At 40.3% G+C, this 16,886-nt stretch overlaps 1 long non-coding RNA gene across 5 annotated transcripts in view; it reads right to left on the minus strand.

Annotated features, from left to right (window-relative positions):
* Positions 1-16,886, minus strand: part of LOC104909589 — a 175,605-nt gene that overhangs the window by 13,002 nt on the left and 145,717 nt on the right. The window contains exon 1 of one of the 5 annotated variants that reach the window (XR_792438.2): positions 13,790-14,054. The exons of the other annotated variants lie outside the window; for them this stretch is intronic. This is a non-coding gene — a long non-coding RNA (uncharacterized LOC104909589). Of the gene's footprint in view, positions 1-13,789; positions 14,055-16,886 lie in introns of those variants that run through there. 5 annotated transcript variants of the gene reach the window in all.

Raw genomic sequence — 16,886 nt, forward strand, 5'->3', positions numbered from 1 at the left:
ATTTCTTTTCCTTACATCTCTTGAAGTTAGAAAGTTCAAACCACCACCCCACCAACAGTAGGGAAAGGTTCATTCCAGGTCTCACTAGGTTGGTTATCTGCATGCAGTGTAAAATGCAATACAACACAGAGTTGACTTATCTCTTACCTAATACAAATGCCACAGGCAAGCTAAACTCTTTGAAACAACCTTCCTACCTTACAACACTTATTCATGAACTGCAAATGCAGATTTCACTTATCTTAATCTAAAATAGGAATTCCTGGAGAGCAAGATAAGTATCTGGATTTTTTCACAAAGACAATTTTTAACAAAAATGTCTTTAAAAATTAAAATGCTAGATTAAAAATTAGACATCTGATTAAGATGATCTGATATTTGTGAAACCTCATCACTGTAGTTGCAAATAAACAATTAGGAGAATTTAGCTACTCTCTTCTTAGTGTATTATCAAGGAAATTTACAGAAATGAAATAATCCCTAAACTAATGCTGCCCACTGCCTTTCCCAGCTCAGTGCATTTGGTTTCTTGCAAGGACACCAGCAGTATATTTAGCACCAGGGTGGCAATAGAGGAGGTTGGCCTGAAAGAGTCACATTACATATTGCAGGTCTCATATTCCCACCCCTGTGCTGCTTCTGGATTTATGACCTGCTCATTTTGTGGTTTCTTTTGAAGCAATTTGACAGACAACTGCTTCTCTGCCTAAAACTCAGTAACAGCTTTAATGTGACACACTAGATGTGCAGGCAAGGAAGGAGTGAAAGATTTCCACAGAAAGTGATGCTTTTTTCCAAAAGAAAGTAATAGTTTTTTGTTGTTTTTTTTCCCCTTTTTAAGTCAAAACAGACAGATGAAGCAGCAAATGAAAGGAGAATTAACTGAATGTGTACAGTAAGTGCAATCATCAATGCTGCATATATTCAACCCAGTTGTAACCTTGTTCTGTAGGAGAACAGGTGAAGACTTAAAAACAGAGTTATAGAGATACTGCTGAAATACTGAAAGCTGGGAAATTCCTGCTGACCGCAGAGAGCAAATTATAATTATAAGACATATTTCTTGGAAGCTTGCCAAGGAAATGCAGGGAGAGGTAGTCATCATTGTTGCTTTGACTATGCTAGGGAAAAATGAAGATCTAGTTGCTGTAACTGTCACCAGAAGAACAGTTGCTCTCAGAGCACAGAGCTGACCGGACAAATCAGGAAACCAGCTCAGAGAAGGAGTCCAAAGCACAAAACTACAAATGCTTCAGCACTGATGGCTTTATCAGTTCAGCAGTGGGGCAACTACACCACTGCTGGCTGGTGGTGTAGCACAGTGGTTTGTTGTTTGGGTTGTTTGGGAGTTGTTTGTTTCTATTATACCAAAACAGCTTCCCATACCACAGACTGGTAAGTCTGGAAAAGCTGGTGACAAACAGTTGAGATGTAGATATACATCAGGACAAAGCAAGGATACTGTACAAGAAATAAAGATCTGAGCATGGTCTTTGATAAGGAGGTACTGAAGAAGAACCAAAAAGAGTGAAGTATAGCAGTAATAACAAAACTAAATCAAGAATATTTGTAGAGAGCTGAATTTCTTCAGCAGGAAAAGGAGAGGGAAATGTAGTAACACTGGCTTCAATATAGCCTGTAACAAGAAAAACATTAAAGAGATTGCAATCTACAACATTCCATACCGGAGATCTGTTGTATTACAGGATACAAACTGAGGGGAAGGATAAATGGTAAAAGCTAACAGGAATAGCAACAGGAACAGGCAACAACCTACATTAATTTACTATTTCTTTGAGTCCCGATCGTACAAGACACAGACTATTCTGACTTCTTAGTTAGGTCAAAATGTCTTCATAAGTTCTCTACTAGCCTTTTCAGTTAACCAGGTACTAATCCTTCCATACTTGATATCAGAGCAGATGTGATTGCCATCTGCAGCCTCAGCGTGGTCACAGTGTTGGTGTACTTCTGCCACTGTTACCGTAAACAAGTGGGGTTTTGCAGCACCAACTTCTATTGCAACCTAGATAGAAACTTAGCAAATGCTTTACTGCTTGTCATGTTTTGTTCAGGATCCATTAGCTCTAGTACTTGTTTCTACCAAATGGGTTGCCACAAGATCTCACTTCTATAATTCTCATTATCATTTAAACATGCAAAGTTATACTTTACTAAACACCATACATTCAACTCCTCTCCACACATTACTTAAGAATAGCTCTCTGTCTAGGGCTGGATCAGAGACTTTACATTCTATTCTCTCTGCAAGATAAGTCTCTTCTGGTGTGAGAAAATCCTGGGAGTTCCATCTTGTACAGTTTCCTGAAATCCTCAGTAAGCAAAGAGCATTCATACCACTCTCATCATGCCTTAGCCTCTCACAGGGCATCAAAGCTGTGCCCAACCATGGCACAATCCTAAAAATTTAACAGAGAACAAAACAACGCAGATGCAAAGGCCCAATTGCAGCCATCATGTTTATGGGTGAGTAGGTTTCTCTTACTTGGGGGCGGATGACTTCGACCCTACAGGTCTCCTCTGGAGAGATTTCCTTTTTTTGTTCCAGCCTCTGCAGAGGCTGTCAGTGGCAGCACTTCACAGGAGTCCGTGGTCCAGAGAAAGAAGTGTTCTAGACACATTGCAGAAGCCAAACTCATTCATTAATCCAAGATCTCCTTTTACCTCAAGTAATGTTTGATAATGAGGAGAAGTTTGAGACCTAGAATTTACTTAAGAACGTAAAACTATGAAAATATGGTCTGTATAAACTTGTAATCCAGGAACAACATTTGAAGGTTTAACAGCACAAAAGGCAGCATCACCAACCTTTCCCTCTCAATGACCTGTACTAACACTAAGTTTCAAATCACCTGCAAAAACAATACCATGGTGAAAAAGTAATCAGTCCTGATCTTAATGAACATTTGTCTGTATGGCATTATCAGAGAGTTGGGAAGTTTGAACAATTTTTGCACAAATAAGAGAGGCATTAAAACTTTTCTGAAGCACTCAAAGTACACAAGGAACATGTGCTTTGGTGCTCCCTAGCACTAACCTTTCCCAAGAGCCCTTGGTTGATCTGACCAGGCAGAAGGCTGCAGGACTGAAGCAGAAATGGATTAAAATATGTATGGACATGCACGTGTGTTTGTGTATACACAGACATTTCTAAGTATGTGCTAAGGAAAGAAAGGATGCAGAGAAGACACTAAAAGATCTTTGATGCAGGGCAGGTTAAAGGAAGTCGGGGACAACAGCTCTGGATAAACCAATCTGAGATTAAGAAGTAAAAAAAAAGGAAATGAGCCTTTTTGATGAAGGGATTTAGAATCTGTACAGACATATTGTGCAGGAACAGGAACTTGATAATAAATGCACTCTGATGTGGTGTTTACCCCAAAACAGCACAAGTTAAAAATAAATACACATCCACAGAGCTTAGGCTACTCTGGTGCAGTTTGAATCACTACAGAGTATCACAGGAATTTCTGAGACTTGATCAAAATCAGTTCCCTTGAGATTATTTGGGATTGTTGTAATCAGCTACTGGACATTTGTGTCTCTTCAGTAGTTGTGTATACTGGCATTGGGAGGCAGCATCTCCAGGCAACAAAGCTGAGCATTAGGAACCAGTCATTTAAGAAAAATTACTGCCCTGAGCCAGGATCCATATCACACACATTCTTTGTCAGGTTCTTCTCTTCTGCTTATTAAGGCTGTTTGCAAGGATTGTTACTGTCCCAAAGTCACACAAACTGAAGTCCTCTTGTTCTTACTCATTTGGGCTACTTTCTTCCAGTCCACTACAGCTGTCAGTCAGGGTGTGATCTCTTTGAGATCAACAAATGAGCCAGATGCATAGTTCAATGGCCAGACACTTCAAGTCATAACAACCTAGTGAAGCGAGCTAATTTTGCTTGCAAAAGAATTAGCCTTTATTAGCCACTAATACCACTTTTTGCCCTGCATAGCCCTTTAACCAGCTGCAGTTTCATTGACATCACATTTTGGAAAGGTTACGAATGGCATGTCTGGATTGGGAAAGCTCAGAGTGTTTTCTTGAGCAGCTACCTTTTAGTAGTGCAGTAGAGGAATAGTGAAAAATAATCACTCTGTAAACATTCATATGGCATAAATCTTGTAGCTCAGAGCACAAATTACGCAAGGCATTTTTGTGTCTAATTTTTACTGTATGTTAAATAGGTATGTATATAGATGTGCAATATACAGCATTCATGTTAATACAGGACATAGAACAAGTACAGAACAGCACAAATGCACCTATATGTGACATATATATAGTCATGTATGTGTGTGATCATGTTCAATCATGGTTTTGGAATCAGTGATTGAATCATTATGTTGTGTTTTTCTGTCTTCTCTGTTTCTGTAGAAGTCAGGGGAGTCAATAGCTGCATTCATAGACCCTAATTTCAGAAATATTTTCTGTGAATCACTATGATTCATAAAATGCCACTAAACCCTATGTAATTACAGTTTCTCTTGTGATAGGGTCAGACTGAGCTGCGACCTTAAAATTTTGTGATACTGCTGTAGATTGGAAATGAAAATTAAGTTGCTGATCTAAAAAACTAGACCACACACACACAAAAAAATCAAATCTCTTTTAATCAACCATGGCACAACGAGCTAAATACAGATAAACTATCTTGATTTTGTTTCAAAGGATTCAAAGTCCGAGTCAGGAGAAAAGTTATTTTCTATTCTGAAGAATATCTAAAAAAAGAAAAGCATGAGGAAGCTGTACAGGCTGCATGTGCTGAAAAGGAGAAGAGAAAAAGTTTTCTGAAGAAAATAATAGTGTATTAAACAAATCTCTTGCAACTTTTCATTAATCATAACCTGGCTTCACAGAAGGAGAAGAGCAAGTATCACAGGTCTGTTAAGGTATTTAGGTGGATAACCCAAACTAGTTACATTTTTTAGTAATTGTAATGACAAAAAAAATACATGAAGGAAACTAATACCTAAAATGGAGTAAAAATCCCAGTAAAGGAAAGGCAGAGAGATAAAGTTAATTTCAGAGCTGCCTAACTCAGAAAAGGGATCTGGACCTCAGAACGCTTGGAACGTGCTTCAGCCACTGGAAGTAGCAGACTTGCTGTTTCAATAAGCACAGCATCACCACACCTCTCCCATCACAAGAGCACTCCCAACAGTTGGGACACAATTTCAGCCCCATTCACATTTTTCTCCCTCAAGACTAAGTCTAATAAATAAGGAGGAAGTCCTGAAGAGAAGCATTTCTTCTGAGATATAGCAGTAATGGATGCTCAAAATCTGAACAGAGCAAAAAGAACAAAGAAGTTAGAATATTTCCTCTATTGTAATTGACGTTTTCTGTGGATCAGATGCATGACTAACAGCATTTCTAACATCAATTTTCAATCATCTAGAAATCTAGATGATCTTCCTTGGAACCAAACTGGAAGTTCTGATGGACATATCTGATTATGAAGTATCTGAAACACAGAATTAAGCAGTGATTTAGCTTTAATGGGTGGGTGGTAAGAAAGTAAAGGAGCCCTTTCTTTCTAAGACACATCTGAGCAGAAGGAGCCAATGTTACCACACTTTAGGCTGCACCAACAGAAAAAATAAATACATAATGGACAGGATGAGGAGTGGGATTCTCTATCTTTCTGCTACATGCCAATTTGGCTTAGATAAGAAAACCACAGGTGTACAACTTATTGTGGGTTGCAACAAATAAGATTTGTCCTTGCTTTTCCTTCTGATATTTTCTACAAAGTCCATTACAACGGATTATTTACCTGGAAATTATTAATGGTTGCAGTTGCAATCATTCCCTTTATATGACTAGAATTGATGAATTCCTACAGAGTATGTAAAAGGGTAATCCCTTAAACCTTTCTCCTACATAATGCAGGAAAAGTTAAGAATGCAGGAGACAAAATCCCACCAGCCTAACAGCTTATACTGCCCAAAGTAGATCTGAACAACAGAGCAACCTGCCTGTCCTCACACTTTGCATGCCACTCCTATTTTACCGGTACCTCTCAGAGAGGGCAGTAATGATGGAGAAAACAGTCATGCACAGGAAAAACTGCAACGAAATACTTACCTTGTTAATTAAAAGGTGTGTGTGGAAAACATCCTTCTTAAGAAAACAAAAACAGCAAACAAACAAACCCACCTGATAAGAATGTTAAAACTAAGGTGAAGGCAAACATGCTTTTTATCAGTGCAACCCCTACAGCAGAGCCACACAAATATCATATCTACAGCAAAGACTGACCCTGAGAGTACATGCTATCACAGTCAAAATAAGTGTCATCTGCACTCTGTGATGCTGCCAGGGATACTGGCAGCCTCAGCAAGTTTCTGGATTTGATGCATCAGGCATTGAGTTGCCATTGACCCACATGGAAAGGACAAACCTGAAAGGAGGGATTAAGTTTGCATGATGTTTAAAAGAAAAGAAAAAAAAAGAAAAAAAGAAATCAGGCTCCAATTTTTTGTTTAGATTTCCTCTCCCCTTTCCAGCAGAGTTCTTGTTACTAAATAGAGGAGAACAATGTCAGATCTCACACAGAGCTAGCAGGCACAAGAAGGGGAGTCAGCACTAAAGCAATTTTATGGATACATCTCTCCAATGAAATAAAAACTTCCCCAGAACTGAAGCACTTCTGTGGGTCCCAAGGCTTTCCCAGACTCTTGTATTTGTTACAGTTACCTAAGGACTTCTTTTAAGGGACATCTCAGTCTGGATCCGTCATAAATCACTGGTCCCTGCAAAACACTGGGCACAACTATGTTGGGAGATGGAGCAACAGGGAGGGATCCCCTGTTATATAGAATTATAGAATCATTAATCATGTTTCTCAATACCCAACCTGAATCTTTCCTGGTGCAACTTGAGGCCATTTCCTCTTGTCCTATCGCTGTTACACAAGAGAGGAGGCCAATCCCCACCTTACTACAAGCTCCTTTCAGGCAGTTGTAGAGACTCCTCTGAGTCTCCTCTTCTCCAGACTGAACAATCCCAGTTCCCTCAGTTTCTTCTCATAAGACTTGTGCTCCAGACCTTCATCTCCCATACAGTAACCCCCTGGACTCACAACACACAGAGTTGTGCTTAAATTGAGGTGTGGAATGAAGGAATTACAGTCGCATGACATCTGCACAGAAACAACCTCCTGCCACCTCCCAGCATAACAGGTATTCATCCTCACCGTGTTCAGAGGACACATCAGATTGTAAAATAATGAAGCCTGGTGATTACATCACATTCACACTGAATTATCATGGTGCTCCTGTGATGCTGGCTCTGCAACGAATTGTTCAGTAAGGGCGTTTTGGCAATGGTTTTGTGTTACAAGGCTTCCTTTTATATTGCCAGCTGCCTGTTTCAGGCCCTATCCTCCTGCTCCTTGCAACTATTAATAAGTATCCCTTCCTCCAGCTGTGAGATCAGGCTTTGCAGACTGTTTGTAAGCTATTGTTGCACTTTTAACAATTAAGACTTCACAGTGTACACTTCTTTATTTTCTTCTCTTGAATTCAACGTGCATTTTTAAAGGAGTTATGTCAGCTGACCTCCAGTCCTAAAAATAGGCATTCAAAAGCTAGAACCTATAGGCGTGCTTCCAGGATCTTTTTGTTGTTGTTGTTGTTAAATTCAGCACCAGTATTTCTTTCAAATGAACTTTATTCTGCAACACAAATAGTCCTGCTCTGTATCGGCAAACAGGAATGTGAGGAAAAAGATGAGACTAAGACAAATAGCAGTACCTGTGTTCACAGTGCCATTTAAAAGCCTCTTGCCTTGGCCAGCTCCAGAAAGTTGGAATGCACTGGCTATTTACTTATTATAGTACAGGTTATGTATTTGTTACTTCTATTCCCCATAGGGTACAGTGAGCCCTGACCTGGCCACCATCTTAAAATCACAATGAAAACTCAGATAAAGCCCCGGAGCAGTGGGAAGGTAACAGTGGAAGCACAGAACTGGGGCTGCTGGCTCTGCAGCAGGGTACATGCTCTAAGCAACAGTACCACTGCGCCCAAATCTGCTGGTCTCAGTTCACCAAGCGAGGGATCAGACACTCAAATTATGGAAAGAGAACAAGAATTTTGCCTACATTCCTTTTTACTTTCATTTTTCTTTCCTGTATTGACGCATCACAGAAAACCAAGATGACTTAGATTTGTGTTCTGCCTTTCTTTAAAGCCTTCTCTGAAACTTGTCAGTTTGGGACCTTTAAAAAAATAGAGGCACTCAAAATAAACAATCGCTTTGAAAATCTTGGCCTATATCCCAGTGGGGAGTGAATCTGGTCACGTACACAACCACCTCCAAACTACACAAAAACGAAGCATTAAAATAGTAAAACCATGACACACAATATGGAAACAAAAAACTTGGTGTGTTGCAGCAGCTAAGATCATGTAGCACTCACTTATCTACTTCAATCATAATTGTTCATTACTTGGTTTGTTAGCCCCTGCCATGAACCAGAACCTGTGATTTGAACAGCAAACCAAAACAGTTCCACTGAGATCAAAATTCATGCAGTCAGAGCCAATACTTTGTTACGCTTTACCTGAGCTGCTTCCTCATCCTTACTGGATGCCCAAAGCACAGGTGTCCCAGATTTCTTTTCCTGACTATTGCCACGTCTATCTTCCTCGGATGACTCCATCTTTCAGTGGAGTTGTTACCTCTGCAGTTCTGTTGTCATTTTTGCTTTAATGTAAATGTTAAGCTGGACATAAAAATGGATACACTTGATTAGTATTCTCTATTTTAAATGTATTCATTCAGAAAATGAAAAGGCATGGCCAGAAGTAGAAGGAAATGTCAGTTCTTGAACAACAAAACTGATGAAATAAAGTCTTACAATCCAGCTCTGGTCCACAGACTACAGTGTAAAAGCTGTTAGATTAATCTATTTTCACTGTCTACAATGAAAAAAGGAAGGAGAGAAAGAAGGAAAATAATAGTAATAATAATAACTCTTGTGCACCATTGTCATAATTAGAACTTAAAAAAAAAAAAAAAGACAAGAATTTAATCCTATGTTATAGTTGGGTATTCAACAACTTTTTTCATAAGCCGTGAATAATAAGTGAATACTTCTTTCAGATTTCTTTTAGAAGAAATTCTATAAATAAAACAAAGCTTTGAGAGTATTTTGGGAAGAAAATTCATTATTTACTGATTTACTGTCTATTAATTGAAAAATTTTGTTTCAGTTTACTGCCTTCTTTTCCTATTGCGGGCCATTTCTCACGAGAATTACACAAGAGACTGGCTTGTATCTTTCCTCCTTTTCTAGGGTTCAGCAATAGCCACAACGCACCAAGCTGCTCAGAGAGAACTAGGATTCTGCTGCTCAGTGGTAATTACCAGTTTGTGAGCTAGCTCTGACCAGCAAAGAGATTAGCAGTAGCAGAAACACCAGGTATAAATTGACAAAGGAAATACAGCACAAACTGGAAATGCAGAAATGACTCAAAAAAAAAAAAAAATCCCCAAATTGAAGGCTTAAAGGAAGAAGAAGGAAAAAAAATGACAACGTTAAAAAAAAAAAAATTAAATTAAAGGACAGTTTGAGCTTCTGGACACACAGGAATCACAACACTGCTGTGATGCAGGGGAATAGGCCAATTAGTGTACAGAACTGGCCAACGCATCTCCTAACTTTCCCAAGTTCTGCCAACATTGCTTTACAGAAGTGATTTCTGATTGCATTTGAAAGGTAAAATAGCATATCTACTCTCTTCAACAGGATGTGTAACTCATGTCTAGATAACACTTCAGTGGTCCTCTTTAGAATCAGAAATGACCAAGAGAACTGGGAAGTGGAAATTTATAACAAATGTGTATTTGATTCCATTTTTCTGTGCCGTTTGTCTGAACAGCACACCCTTCCTCCTATAACTGTATGGAGTGGCTCTTGCTCCACACTGTAGGTTTTCCATCGGATTGGACTAGGTTTTCTTCAGCATGTTTTAATGTTATCTTAGTTGTGAAGCAATGTTTTTAGATAGAAAGACAAAACAAACTCATGAGAGAAGCTTTCAAAATAAATACTCCTCTTGTGTTTTGTCATTGTTTTCTCCACACAGACCAGATTACTGCACAATCCTACTTAGCACAGGAGCTGAAGAGCTGGACCTGAGAGGAGCCAGCTGACACCACAGAAATGCCCACCGTTCTCTTGAATAACGTGCAGGATGGTCAGCTAAAACAATAGCCGGATGAGAATGCCACTTGGAGCTGGGCAGCAGACAAGCTAGGTGTGCTTTGGTCTTACATTCCACGCTAAAGAAAACTGAGTGAGCAGGCACAGACAGGTAGGTATAAGAAGCACCCCTTCCACCAACACCATCCAAATGATCATCATTACAACAGCGGAAAAGCCCTTGCTTTCATTCAACACTGTTTCTTGGCATTTGCAGACTGCACACTCCTCTACCACAGATAGCAGAAAAGGCCGGTTTTTTGTTCAACTTGCATATGGCACATGTACCAGGAAAACTTGTTCCCTTCTGTACTTGGTCCTCCTAATAACCGGAAATCTTCCATCTTCCTGTACAACAGGCAGGGAGCTCCACGAGCCCAACCACAGATGGTATGCTTAATTGCACAACACGGTTGAAATCTGGAGGGTCATTTGGAAGAGCCCACAATGTCCCTTCTGAAGCACAAGCTGTATTGTCCACAGGCAAAAGGCAGACAGGGGTCTCAGTGCCAGGGTACAATAGGAGAATGCATGCTGAACAGCCCTTATCTCTGGCAGGCTCTGTGGGATTTGCACAGTTAGAGCAACGAAGCCCAAAATATATCTACGCAGAAGGAGCAACAAACTTTCCACCCTGATGAAGGCACAATGAGGAAAATCTTTCCGACAGATTCACAGCTGGTTTCAATCTACAGCCTAAGCATATCTAATGGGCTGCCTTTATCAGAGAAGCTCTCATAGGGTTCTGGCTGCTACCGAAGGCAGTTTGCCACCGTGCAGACCCTGCAACAAGAGTCAGAAAGGACAGAGTGTACTCCCAACATGAACTGAGGCGTGCAATAATAGAGACCATCTGCACCAAATCCCAGCCCTGCTTGCACCTTTGTTCATCCATCTCAGCTCCTAAGGTCTTACTGAAATTAATGCAACTGTCTTGTTAACGAATGAGGAAAACATAAAACATATCTTTCAAAAACATTTTTTTCACTTGCTCTCTGCCCATGTGAACACAGAAAATATCACCTGGTCTCAACAGCTCCTGACTGAAACCCTCAGTTCTTCAGTTCTCTGAAGACAAAACAAGTTTTTTTTTTAGGAGAGGTTAAATGAAGCTACCACATTCGGTGAGCCCAGGACCTTTACCTTTTCTTACAGCAGATACCACTGACAGAAAAAGTTCAAAACCCTGCACCCATTTCAGAAAATCGGCATGTTAGCGACTTGTTGAGAAGCTATTGTGTGTCTGTCATGTAGTAAGTAAAAAGTTCTTCAAATATACATGGCTTGATTTTTCCCCCCAGTGGTTTACAGATTTGTCCTGGGACAATAGAAGTTTACAGCGTAGGGGGAGATGTCTGTGATTAAGAAGGCTTTCAGCTCTTCTTCCTACAGATACCCTGTGGATATTGCTGAATTCTCCAGAATCTGAGCTTCCACTTGAAAAACAATGAAGTTTCTAGCCCATCTGGGTTTGCGGAAGCAGAATGTAAACAGATGTACTGTTGTCTTATTTTAGAAGCTGTAGCAAGCCAGACTGAAACAATAGCACTAAGAAACGTCAACTGCTCCCATTCATCTCAGTGGGGTGGGGTGTTAACTTTGAAGCCTAATTGTGACCACTTTAAAGCCAACCTTTTAACCAGTTCACTACTGCCACCACACCAGAAACTCAAAGTAATGAACTTACCAGCCTCTGTATTTGTATGCATTACCGCCAGCTCTCCCACTCATTTGAAAAGAACTTGAAAAGGCATCACAATCGAGCTAGCCTGAATATTCTTGCAGTTAAGAAGTTAGCTGAATGGTTTGCTACTGTCTTTCAAAATTAGGGTTAAAAGAAAGTAAAGGGTGAAAGGTTAGCTTCATTGTTGATGCTCTCAAAAGTGCAACACGTGAGATTTCATGCTTCTTGCTTTGATCAGGGTATACGGATGGCCCTTCATTTCAATAAGCTGACAAACTGCTACTGCCAAAACTCCTGAAAGTAATTTCTAAAAAAAACAGAATAGCACCATCAATCGGGAGTAAAAATAAAGAAAAGACAGTGGTAATATGTATTTGCAGCAATAAAAAGGGGGAAGAGAAGGTCTTCATTTACTTGTGGCTGCTGTTAACCTAAATTTAAGATGTGACAGCCTGCGAGTAGCACAGGACTGCTGCAGAGCCCTCGGCTGCTTGCTGCACAAGCAGTAAGTGGTCTATCTGAAGGTCTTGCAACTTTTCCCAACTCCTCCTTCATTCCATGGAGCAGCAAGAGTCATACTGGCACTAAGGGACACAGTTCAGTGACGGCACTTGGTAGGCCAAGTTGATGGTTGGATTTAGAATCTTGCAGGCTGGAAAAGGCTTTTGAGATCACCATAATTTCACATTGATGAACCAGTCACAAGTTTTTTTACCTGTTGTCATTTGCTTCCTAACATCACACATGTTAGGCTGAGAAATCAACACCATCACCACAGCTCTACTCTGGCCATCCATGCTAGGTAGGTACCTTACCTAACTAATGCTGAGATGCATCAAGAAGTCCTGAACACAGGCCAGCAGTTCAGCTGGACTGAGACAGGAAGGGGAATATCACCCAAGTTAGTTGCATAGCAGAGATAAGAGAAAAGCGTCCCTCATAGCATAAAGGAACACAATAATCATCAAAAGATCTTGAATAAGCAGCTGGGACAAAAGTAATGTCTCTAGCTAGGAAGAGACAAGTAGAACAAAGGGAGGTGGAAGGATTGGCATAACCTATATTTACAGCAAGATACATCCTTGATCGCACATTCTCATTCTTGAATAAGGATGTCTTTACTTGGTAAGGTCTTAAGTCTGTATAAGAATGCCTACGTGTGGTATGGAGTAGGGTTATTCTGGTAGAAGGGAAAACTTTCCTGTCTACACAATGCCTAGGTGTTTGTGGAAACAAAGCCCTAATTCATGCAGTTCAGGTTCTTTCACTTGCTTCAACAGACAATGCTCTGATCCTGTTATTAGCAAGTTATGAATGCACAATCCTTTCACATGTAACTTCCACTGCAAGCTGTGCATTTAGGGGGGTTTGGAGTTTGTCTTAGCTAATAAAAACACCAGATGCAAAATCCTGTGTTATCAAATGTTAGTGTTTTCTGAATCTCATTCTGTAAACCACAACAGAATGTTGGTAGAATGTTTATGATAGAAAAATGAAAAGAAACTTCTGTTTTCACCCAAAAGCCTGCAAACACCAACCTCACATGCAGAAGGCCTGGTAGAGAGAGAATAACAGATTTATTTTTTACTGATTTCAATCGGCTGCAGCAGGCCAATCGGCCCTCTACAGAAGGTGCTCAGTATGATCACATGCGCATTCACAGAAGTGTCTGAGTGTCACAGAACACATTTTTTGCAGATGTTTAGAAATACAGAACAAAGGCAGCTGAAAACAGACTTGGTAAGTTTGCAGTTTTACTTTATCACTGTGTTAAAATCCCATTCAGCATCAATAAGGCACTACACACTTGTTATAGAAAGAATAAACAGCCTCATAAAAATCAGACTCTCCACTCCTTGCTTTGCCTCACCTCCATCCTCAGCCAGTACATCCAACACCCCGCAGCTGGGTATGCAGGGGCCGTAGTACCCCCACTGCAGAGCTCCACAGCCGGCACGAGCACAGCAGGCAGGAATGCTGATGCTGGCACGGCTGCCAGCGCGTTTACTTAGCGCTCATTTCTCTCAGTCTGTTTCAGACCAGAAATGCGGGCAATGAAAACCTACTGAACCTCTGAGAACCTCGGCCGCGGCAGGGAGCAGAGCAGGGTCTCTGCAGGTACATGAAAGAGGCATTCAGAGGACGTTCCCATTGAAAGGAGACAGAAAGCGAGCCCCCATCTGTCTCTGGTTACCTTTCATTGGCATGAAAGAAGGGAGGCAGGAGGGGAAGGTTTCAGGGCAAGTGAAAAACAAGCTTTCTAAGATTCACTGTTCAACCTCAAAACAAAAGCTCGTCGAGCTTAGGAGCTTAGTTCCATTACTTTCCATTTAGCAATTTATTATAATCAAGAGAATTAAAAAGCTGTTTGGGGTCATGGATTAAACATTACCCTGAAACAGAAGTAGAGTGGAAAAAATTGTGCTTTATGAATCCAGCAAATGTCTCAGGAAAATAAACAACAATCAGCAAACACTTGAGAAAGTGTAGTATATTAGTAGGTATCCAAGGACCTTTGGGTGAAAACATTTACATCAAGATGATAGTTGGACAAAACAGCTGTCACAGAAGCCTTATTAAGCAGAGGATATAATCTGCAAACACTTGCCACCCGAATTAAACTGAGGCCTATTGAAACAGGAGAAAAATGCCTAGTTCCAGGGCAAGGCAGGTGCCAGAGTGGCCCTGGCATAAGGGTTGCTCGCTAGAAAGCCACCAGCAGCTGGGAAGAAGATACATGGCCAGCAGGCACTCTGCCCCTCTCAGCCCCTAGGATGGGCAGCTCACAGCATCCCAGCCTTGTTACCAGCCCAAACAAAACACTATTGCATAACCTGGCAGACTCTTACCAGTGGTGTCACTCCACCTTGTACCTTAGGAGAGAAGACATCTCTGCAAGCATTAGAAAATCCAGTGCTACTGTGTAAACATTCACCTACCGGCAGTCCTGCTACAGGTGAGGTCCAGCACAAGGATGAGGTGCAGAGCTGTGCACTAACACTTGGTAAGCATGCACAGCAGCACAGGGTGAAGAGGCTAGACTCAACACAGCACCTAGTGTCAGTTCCTCCCATTAAGAGGAGGACCACTGTGTTCCCACTTTGCAGGATCTCTAAAGAAACAGGAGGTCCTCAGACACCGTGAAGAGAGAGCCCCTCAATAGTAGATCAGGATACAATCAACGGTAAATGTAACAATATAACAGGCTACTTTCATCAGGAAAAGATTATTAATAACCATAAAACCTAATATTAATGTAGTTTTCTATGCAAACTCTTTTTTTCTTGTAGAGGTGTACAAATATTACCTAATCAGTCATCTGAGGACACACGACCAAAGCCTTAGCTTCTTGATGAACTGCAGAAGTCTTTTCAAGTGTGACCACACACGTTGCACTGAATCTAGGCAACGCAAGTTTAGTAGCACTTGGGTAATTATCTTGAGATAACTCAGAGCCCTATATAATTTCAGGTGACACCTAAATTCAGGTGTGTACAAATACAGACTGAGTTACCAGCATCTGCCATAATTTTTCTAGAGTAAAACTTTGCATCTAGGCTAATAGGATTTGCTACTATTTAAATTTCATGCCAGCATATCTCTTAGAGGTAAACTAACCAGAAAACTAACTATACATCATTGTATGTTAGCTATCGTCTTAACACATTGAAGTATGGAAATATAGGAAGGATTTGTTTGGAATTCACTTAGCAGTATTACAAAATTTGCTATACTGAGGAATGTATGTAATTCCTTAAACTTTTGAAGACGTTAAATGGATAACTTACAGAAACTTCTTAGAAACTTCAGAAGAAAACCTGTTTTAGTCCTTGTTTTTTTAAATCATTCTCTTAGTCTCCTGACATATCTTCAAGCAAACATGGCTTGCCAAATATTTTTGTCAGACTACTTCTGACCTGTGATCTCTCGATATGGATGATATCTCAATAAATTATTTCACAGAGTAAAAGAACCTTTAAGTACAAGTCACAGCACTCACAGATGTGGAGTAGAAAACTCACTCAGGATCACTCTAGGTAGCATGAGAGGATAGAAACTGATAAAAATCTAAGTTGATATCTGTTTAAAAATTGTTGGATAAGGTCTTGATTCTTGTCAAGCAATCTTACTGAAGCTGACCTTACAATTAACATTAGAAAGATACTGAGACAATTTGGCACACTCCTACGGAAACCTCAGTCAAGTCAACAGAAGTCACCCCACTGACACAGAATTCAGTCAAGTCATGGTGTTCAGAGCTGTAAGGTACAACTCAGGTACAACTGAGGAGCTAGAAAAGGTCAGAAGAAACAGAATTATCATCTCTCAGGCTTAAAAGTTGGATTTAATCTTTTGTTTCAGATTGTCAACCAAGACACCCAAATGTTTTGGAAACTACATTAAATAGATGCAAATGACTCAATTTTAGTCTTATTTTCCTAAAAAGAGTACTTAGTGGCACCATCCTTTCATCTCCTCTCAAATTTTACATTGGTGGTAAATTTGCAGGTGGTAATATAAATGCTATAGCAGACATCTGTTAAACACAATACAGTTGTATTCTACTGTTAAAACTGTTCATTCTTGTGTGTTTAATGGCATTCTGGTTTACTGTGGTCCCAGTACATACTCCTCAATCATCAACCAGCTCATTTTTCATTCTGGTCCTCTTTCCCCACCTCACTCCTCAATTGTAGATTTTAGCACTTATTTGGGCAAGCTCCACTTCTCTTTCTACTTCAATTATTATAGGAAATACATTTTAGCTGCTTGTAAAGACTGGATGCTGCTCCAGTACCTGACCTCTCGCAGGCAAAAATAGCACTGACAGAGTGTTCAGGAGAGTCTTCTGGTTTACATTTTTGTTATTGGGCCAAACAAAATTCTGTTACGTGCTACTTGACTCCACCTGTTTGCCCTTGATCCCATGTCCTTTCCTTCTCCTCTATGCCTCCCCAAGCAAAAAA

Source organism: Meleagris gallopavo, chromosome 2 (assembly GCF_000146605.3).
Source record: "Meleagris gallopavo isolate NT-WF06-2002-E0010 breed Aviagen turkey brand Nicholas breeding stock chromosome 2, Turkey_5.1, whole genome shotgun sequence".
NCBI lineage: Eukaryota > Metazoa > Chordata > Aves > Galliformes > Phasianidae > Meleagris > Meleagris gallopavo.